Genomic DNA, 8,944 nt, shown 5'->3' on the forward strand with positions numbered 1-8,944 from the left:
GCTTGATGATGAGGACACAACATCAGAAGAGGATGCGGCTCGGGCTCAGCTGTGATGTCCGTTATGAGAAGCACACAATATCCCAGGAATAACCCACAAGTTGATCTTCAAAGAGCTGATTTAACACCCATGGACAGGTTAAGGAGTGACCTACAACCATACCCTCTCTTACAGCGTTTGGATACGGGGGCAATTTTACACATGCAGTGAACTACAATCTGATCATCCTGTTTCAACAACCAAGCCAGCACCCAACATTTGTCATTTGCTAAAAACAACATTATTAATATAATCTTCAGCTGAAACTATTATCATTGATTAATTGTTGCAGAAAGGCCAGGCCTGCAGAAAGCATGTTAATGGATCTTGTATACATCCATTACAGAGTAAAGTACATTGTGGTTTTTGCAGACCATGATTTGTTCATATTCCAAAAGCATCACTAAAACTTTTTCCATGAGAACTAACTATGACTCATAGCATAGCAGAGAACATCTAAGGGCAGATACTTATAATCCACAACAAAGCCCGAATGAACCTTTTAAAAGAAAAAAAAAAAGTCATAAAAGGCTGGTGATAAAACCAGATCCATAGTAGAGCAATAGTCTGTCTAAAATTTAATTTTGGAAAGAAGGTTTTCTTGATTATTGCTGTAAACTGTCATTTGCTAAAAACAACATTATTAATATAATCTTCAGCTGAAACTATTATCATTGATTAATTGTTGCAGAAAGGCCAGGCCTGCAGAAAGCATGTTAATGGATCTTGTATACATCCATTACAGAGTAAAGTACATTGTGGTTTTTGCAGACCATGATTTGTTCATATTCCAAAAGCATCACTAAAACTTTTTCCATGAGAACTAACTATGACTCATAGCATAGCAGAGAACATCTAAGGGCAGATACTTATAATCCACAACAAAGCCCGAATGAACCTTTTAAAAGAAAAAAAAAAAAGTCATAAAAGGCTGGTGATAAAACCAGATCCATAGTAGAGCAATAGTCTGTCTAAAATTTAATTTTGGAAAGAAGGTTTTCTTGATTATTGCTGTAAACTGTATTCATCAAGCAAGACCTTTGATACTGACCACTTCCTGTCTGTAAATATTGTATCCTAAGTTCCTTTCTGTGCTTTAGTGCCACTATACCTGCAATGACAAGCAGAACTGCAATAGATATGGATTTCTCTTCTCTGTGGAACACAAAACCATATGGGTTCCACTGACCAAGTTAAATAAAAAAAAAAAAGAAGAAAAATGAAATGCTTGATGGGGAGTGTAGCCAGATAAGTCTACTATAGCCTTCAGGTCGGCCGTAACACCTTCACAACGTCCCACAGAGCAACACAGTCAGGTTTTGATTATACAACTAACCATAAACCATTACAAAGGCCAAGTTTAACCGGATGACAGCAGAGCAGCACATGTCCGTCAGAGAAGAAAAATACCTCAGCTGACTATGTACAACACGTGTGAGCAACAAAAGGCAGCTGATGAAGGAACCAGCCCTTCGATCATGCTCAACATCCAAAGAATGGGTTAGATATTCTACCTACGTGTAAAAGACACTGGCCACAAAGTCCACAAAATGACACGGCAAAAAATGAGATCAGAACGTCTGTTTTTTTCCCCCCCGATTTTAAGGCATATACTGAAGGAGATACAGCAACGAAGAGCAGCTGCTGCGTTCCAGGCTGACGCGCCTCATGGCTCAGCAGACACCATCACCATGGTGATGCTCACATCACTAACTGCTACACAGCTTTCCATTCACTGTCAGCTTTTTCATCTAAAAGAATCAAGCACTTACATTTTTATCTGCACATAAGTAAATGTTTAAACGTCTTCTATATTGCTTAATATCATTCTGCGCTTTAGTAGATTGAATCAACATTATGAAACATTAAAAGCTGAAATGACAACACTGCCTACCTAAGCACTGTGATTGAGTAGAAAACTGCCATTAGTCTTCATTAAATCTCATACTTTCTTAGGTATTCAGGATCCATGATCTGAGGGGCTAACAGGCCCCTAGCTTACACTGCTGTCTTGGGGTCTTAATAACAATTAGTTGGCCATCCCACTGCCTGTGCACACACTCCACACTCCTCATTACAGCTGCACACTCGCCTCTGACTTCACCCGTGCTCCTCTGCGGTTGCACTGGAAGCCAATTAGTGACCGAGCTGAGGCTCCGTGACCGTGGGGTACATGCGACAGCCCATGGGATGAGGGGGAAGAGGGACGGCGGATGCCTTAAGGTACAGTATCACAAAGCAGAACCTCCAAAATGAGACACTTAAAAAAAGTATAACTGCAGTATAATTTAACAAAAGATTGTGTAGACTGCATCTCCAGGCAGTCTCAGAGGCAGAGTAGTAATGTAATCAAAGGTCCTGGCTGCAGAGACGCTCAGTAAGTGTATGTGAGAGACTCAAGGGTTTCATTTATATATCATGATATCCTGAGTCCACAGAAAAAGTCTTGACTCACTTTTATCGCTGCATCTATCATATCACCTAGGCATATTTAAAACACTAACTCTGTTTCAGGATCCTTTATAAACTGGTTTTCCTTTGCCAGTTTTTTTCCAAACCCCTGAAACGTTGGCGAGTGAGATGCGCATATTTCTACTGGTACAACAATTCAGTGCCTCAACCATTCTGTGTAATAATGCTGTTCACATATCAATAAACGATGCCGCTCTGTAACGATAAAAAAAAAAAAGTTAATTTCATCTAATTTGTGACAGAGTGACAAGTGCAAAAAGACTGCGCTAAAATGATGTAGTTAAAGTGAATATGTAACTACGTATATTATTAGCAAAACCAACATTCAGATCAGGTATACGGCTCCATCCATTTATCGGTTTCATTTCTACTTTTTCCATTAATCCCCTGTAGCCTTGAGACGTGGCTTCAGCACAGGCCATATACAAAAAAAATGCAGATATTCAAACAATGCCAGCATGATGAATCGCTTCCACAGAGCAAATCCTGTAGCTAAAAGTTCAGTATCTTTATCTAATGACCTGTCTTTGATTTATTCAGGACTTACAGAAAGATACACTTAACTATGTCTGACCGTATTGTGAAAGAGCCTTAATACAAAGAGAGGAACCAAAATGGACACCACTTCCAACCCTCGGTTTACTAGCTTACTGGGGGTTCTGCTTCTCCATAAGAGTCCAGAAATGTGAATGTTATACAGCACTTTACAGAAGCAATGGGCAGCCAACTGAACCACCAGCACTCTATAGCCCCCACCTGGATGATACAATGGCAGACATTCTGCACCAGTACACCCACCACACAGTAGCAAAGGTGGTGAAGGGGCAGGAGAGAATTCACCAGTTAGATATAGGGTAGCGTCATGTTCTGGCCAGGAGTGGAGGTCATGTGATTTGCTGGCCTCACAGTGGAGGTCCTCCTAGCTTGAGCACACCCAATGTTCTGCAGCCAGGACCTTTGGTAGTATGTCCACCGAACACCATTCATCCACCTTCTATACCTGGTTATCCTATGCAGGGTCGGGGGGTCCAGAGCCAATCCCGGGGCCACACAGGGAATAACCCTGGACAGGGTGCCAATCCATTACAGGGCACTCACACCTACAGACATTTTGGCAGCTAATTCACCTTAGCATGTTTTAGGACTATGAGGGAAAACCAGAGTACCTAGAGGAAACCCCATGATGACACAGGGAGAACATGTAAACCACACACGTGTGGAGCCATGGCAGAGATTTGAACCCACTGTGCCACCTCTCCCAGCACCACATATACGCCACACACATGCAGATGTGTGCATACAGATCTCTGTCAGCCTAGACAGCACAGCTCCTCCTGTGGACAGTCACCTATCTTGCATTTCCCCAAGTACAATACGGTCCTGGACCCTCAGCTGTACCTGCCTTTATCAACAAGCTGGTCATACAAAACAAAAATAAAAAAAGCCTGACAGAATCGCTTTACACATCACTAGAAATCTTAAAAGCATAATTAGTATCACATTGTTCCAAAGGGGTCTTTTCAGTGTGATTCGTGGTATTGTGCCCAGAAGCTTACGGAAGCACAGCTAATGCAATAGCAGTGTGGGAACACCAGCTGCAGTGTTTCAGTCTCAATTTTTAGCATCTGGCCAACATCAGGTGCTGCAATCATTGAAGGTGATACATTTTCCTCATTATGCCATTCATGGTGTGATTTTCAGCGTAACTCATTATAGAATACACAAAGGGTTTCCTTCATTTTGCCTAAGTTTCATCTCTAAGCTTTTCACTAATCCTGGAAATGGTCACCTTCTGCTCACAAACTACTACATAGACAGCCAACATTCACTTCCGGTGGGAGAAACAACCAGAGATCATGCTGAAGAATGATGGTGCAGGGTGTTTATGGAGTATAAGGGGTGACTATGAAGATCAGAACAGGAAGTAAATAGGGATACGACAGGAAGTGTGTAAGGATACGACAGGAAGTGTGTAAGAACACACCTCCAGTGTGGAACAGTGACGTTCAATACACAGATGGATCTCAGAGACATTTTTGTGGAAGGCAAAGAGAAACAAATTGTCATTATCATTATTTTCTTGAGAGTGTCTTACTGGGAATCACACTGGTCTCACACCTCCAGGGTTCAGGTCCAGTTCCCACACTTGCTGTCTGTGTGGAGTTTTGCCTGCATCTATATTGGTTTCCTCTGCATACTTTTGATTCCTCCTGTAGTCAAAGTCTTCTTTGGGTAACTTAATGTCTCAAAAACATTCATGGTGTATGAGTGTGTGTCCTGCAATAGCCTAGTTCTCTATGCCCTTTGCTACCTGGGACAGATACTAGATAGGTAGTTTAGAAGATGGATCAATGGATTAATGCATTTAATTAGTTGAATCATGTGTGGTGGAGATGGAAGAAATTCTGATGAAATACAATTACTCATGTTAATGTCACTGAGATGATTTGTAATTCAAATATCTAACACATCACAAGACATGACTCAGATATTCCAGCCAATTAATAATGGCTGGATGAGATATTATTAATTAGATTCATAGAAGATGATATTCTTAGAACTCAGTATAATTAATCACATTAATCAGAGAACATGCTACTAAATTAAGGAACCTCTTTGTTCGACCAGGTCACCTGCCAAGAAAAGGCAGAATTATTTTTTGACAATGTGATTTCAGTAGCTACCTATGAAAATCCTAAATTAAAGCTCATTAGGACCAATAAGATCCTCAACAGTAGAAAGTGACTCTACAAGCACGCAGCTTTCCATATCACCCTGACTCAGCGTTTCTCAAACCATTCCTCGGGATCCCCAAACAGTCCATGTTTTTGCTCCCTCCCAATTCCCTGACAGTTGGGAGGGAGCAAAAAACGTTGACTGTCTGGGGGTCCCCAGGTTTGATAAACACTGCCCTGACTGGATGCATGGTACAGTACGTGGAAGCGATTCCAGGGACTCTGGGCAGTCTCCAGCCCACCTTCTGCCGACATGCTAAAAATTACCTTTATTTTAATGTTAAGTCGATATGAATAACATCTGCAATGAAAATATAATAAAAAATACACAAAGTAGATTTGTCGCTGCAAAGTGCCATGTAATCGGCTGCCCTCAGGGGCCTCCTTCACAGCTTGGGGCCCCGGGCAATCGCATGCCTTGGTCGGCGTGTGCTTACACCTCTGTCGTATGAAAACGGCACAGCCCACTGCCACAAAGCTTTGCAGAAAGTAGTGCAGTGAGCACAGAGAATCGGAGGTGAGCTTCCCTCCCTTCAGGACATACATAGCAGGCAGTGCCTGAGGAGAGCCGGGAAAATTATTCCCAATTCATTCCAATCCCCCCATCCGCACGGGTACCATCAAGACCTGCAGTACTGGGTCCTGAACCAGCAGGCACTGTTTCCTCCACCGGACCATCACAATGCTGAACTCTGGTCAACATTGGCGTGCACAGATAGAGACGAGGTGGTGCTGAAGCACTTGCCCTTTTGCCCTCAGTCCAAAAAAGTGCCCTTTTGAAAGACGTGATTTTTTTTTTTTTTTTAAAGCTGCGCGATTTAAAAAGGTGTGAAAATAATGGCTTGATTTGTGCCCCTTCTTCAAAGACACCTGAACCCTGTCGCTTTTTCACTGTCACCGTGTCACGTGAACACGCTTGCAGTTCATTTGTTGTGAGGCGTGTAGCAGCGGCATGACATAGGACTACTTGGAGTAGGCATAGTAGGCTAACTATAGCGACTGGGAGCCACGGCGGACAACACGGCAGCTCTTTCCCTTCCCAACCAGTCAGGTAACCCATGAATCGAGTGAAATTATTCTGTTTGCCCTCTAAGACCAACCTGCAATTGTTTTGTTGTGAAGTAGCCTGTCAGAAACTGCACATGACAAACTTTGCCAGCTTGCCCCCTCCATCCATCCATATGGATAAAAAAAAAAACGACACATTTAAAATGTAACCTAAACCATTTAGGCAACCCCACTCTCCATCAATTCCGACCTTTTTGCATACACTATTGAAAATATCACGTTATGCTATAGGCTACATGCCGTTAGGCAGAGGGCTCTTTTGAGCCCATTTTTCGTTACAAATTTTAGGATGATCTCATGGAAATCTGTGAATAAATACAAAGTTTTCAAACTGAAGTCAGTGACGGGAAGACATCACACTTTTTAGAGATGGAACTGCAGAAAAACCTAAAACCTTGACATGATTATGAATAATAGAATTATGGACGTTTCTCCGTTTTTGTGGATTAGCCTTTCCATAACTAACGTCAACTACTGTCCTACTTTGGTAAGATTGAAATTAATGTCTTTGACTGTCTTTAGTAGGTGTCTCCTGTGAGAAAGTTAGAACACCGTCCAACTGTCTAAAGATGCAGTCTTTAGCCTAACTGGTTGTTACTGACTCAGCGATGCTCGCAGACATTTACGCACTGTGTTGTGACCTGATTGTGACAGAACAGTGACGTTGTTATTGGTAGTTTGAAGGGTACGGTGTTGGGGGTGGAGATCAATTACAACGAGGTCATCAACATCTACAAAGACATGGCACCAAGAAGGATGCTTCTTTAGAGCAGTACACTCCATTTAATGGACACTTGAGAATATGTATGTATATAGTTTAGAGTTGGATACAGATTTTATCTTTTTGTGGTGTGATTTTTGATTTTTAGAGAATGTTTTGAAATAAAAGTCAAATTGCATTTAACCTGTGCGTTTTTTTTATTATAAAAAGAAAAGGTTTTCCACATATGCAAAAAGTGCCCTTTTTTCCCCCTGGAGCACTTGCCCCCCAAAATGTCTGTGCACGCCACTGCTGGTCAATGACCCATTCAAATTGTCATCCATAACCACAATATTTGCACTATTTCGCCGGTACCGTGATTAAACAAAGCGAGCGGCTGGAACGAGGAGCGCCGCGAAACAAGCTGTACGCCATGAAGAAAGAAAATCTGCTAGGACGGCATAACTGGGGGAGAAGCACGTACGTGATAAACTTAAAAAGGAAAATGAAAAAGGGAAAATTAATGGAGAATAATTCAAATATTACAGCAGCATCAAAGTGACAGCGAATAAGCCAGATTATCTGGCGAAGGCTTAGGCTTGTAACAGTTATACTACTTTGTCATAAATATAACGCTTTCTGCGATCTGCTTTAAGAGCATCGTATACATCTCGGATTTAAATCTTCCCTCAATCCAGTTAAACGTGTCACTAAAAATGCAGATTACTCAAATAAGACGCTGTAATGTATAGCAAATAATCAACAATATGTATTATCCCTAAAACTTTCTAATGTAAAATGACAAAGTGTTTCATAAGCTGTTATACTTAAAACAAGTGACTGGAAATGAAGTAGGCTACTTATTGTACGTTACAATAAACTAATTAAGCATTTAAATAAAGCAATATGTGTATTGATAATTAATCCATTAAAACTGAGGGTTTAAAAAATTTTAATGTCTCATCGCCGATTTATTTCATCCGCAGGTCACAAAGACCTGTTAGGGATCATCTCAGTAGCGTTTCAAACACCTTTCAGTGAGCCGGGAAGGGAATCTTAAGTAGTTTAATAAAATGTTAATGAAAAATATTTGGAGCATTACAGAATGCCACCTGAAATTGAATGCCGAATCAACACGTTTTGTTAACAAGGGTAACAATTAATTCTAAGATTATCTCTAAGGTTAAATTATTATGGTCGCTGGCTTCGGCATAGCGTTCAGGGGGTTCGAGTCTCAAACTATTTCCCTACGCGTTACAGGCTCGCGCTTAGATAACCGCACTTACCCTGCCGAAGGGAGTCTATGCAGAAAAGTCGGACGAAGCCGGATGTCTGTGGGATCGCCACGTTAAGTCCACAGCAGGAGAAGCGCTTCAAAACGAAGACGTCGTCTTTCAGCAGCGAAGGCAGCAGAGCCCGAAGCAGGTGCCGCAGCGCTTCGTGCCGCCGCTGTGCAGGAATGCCCCCCTTCTCCAGCCAGCTTACGGGCGCCGGAGGACTGACACGTGACCCTCATCGGAGCGCGCGCCGCCAGTTCGCCCAGCATGTTCACGTCGATCCTAGGACCTGCCTTAAATGGCATATGCTGTATGGCGACATGTTCCGACGAAGTTTTAAGCCGTGTTTTGGTTTTGAATGTATTTTCTACAAATAACTAATATGAATGATAAGAATTGATCACAAAGAATTTATATTACCACAAGTATTATTTTTACTCGTCTTTCATTGATTTTTGCCATTGAATCATCGAGGTATTTTTTTCAACGGGGATCAACAACGATTTACATATTTATTCAACCGTTGCTTAAGGAAATATCTCATTAAACTGCTTTGTCAGATGCTTAACTAATTGTACGTACTGGAGCTTGGAATATCTGCACGTTCAAGCTTACAGTGGTAATTAGAAAAAAAATCTGTTTTCTCGTGTTCA

At 41.6% G+C, this 8,944-nt stretch overlaps 1 protein-coding gene across 1 annotated transcript in view; it reads right to left on the reverse strand.

Moving 5' to 3' along the window:
* Nucleotides 1–8,501, reverse strand: part of LOC111859112 (rap1 GTPase-activating protein 1-like) — a 107,046-nt gene extending 98,545 nt beyond the window's left edge. Inside the window, exon 1 of the mRNA XM_023841512.2 lies at nt 8,301–8,501. The gene's annotated coding sequence lies outside the window, so the exon portion shown is untranslated. The remainder of the gene's footprint in view (nt 1–8,300) is intronic.
* Nucleotides 8,502–8,944: the final 443 nt, after the last annotated feature.

This window comes from Paramormyrops kingsleyae, chromosome 6 (assembly GCF_048594095.1).
Source record: "Paramormyrops kingsleyae isolate MSU_618 chromosome 6, PKINGS_0.4, whole genome shotgun sequence".
In the NCBI taxonomy this organism is placed as follows: Eukaryota; Metazoa; Chordata; class Actinopteri; order Osteoglossiformes; family Mormyridae; genus Paramormyrops; species Paramormyrops kingsleyae.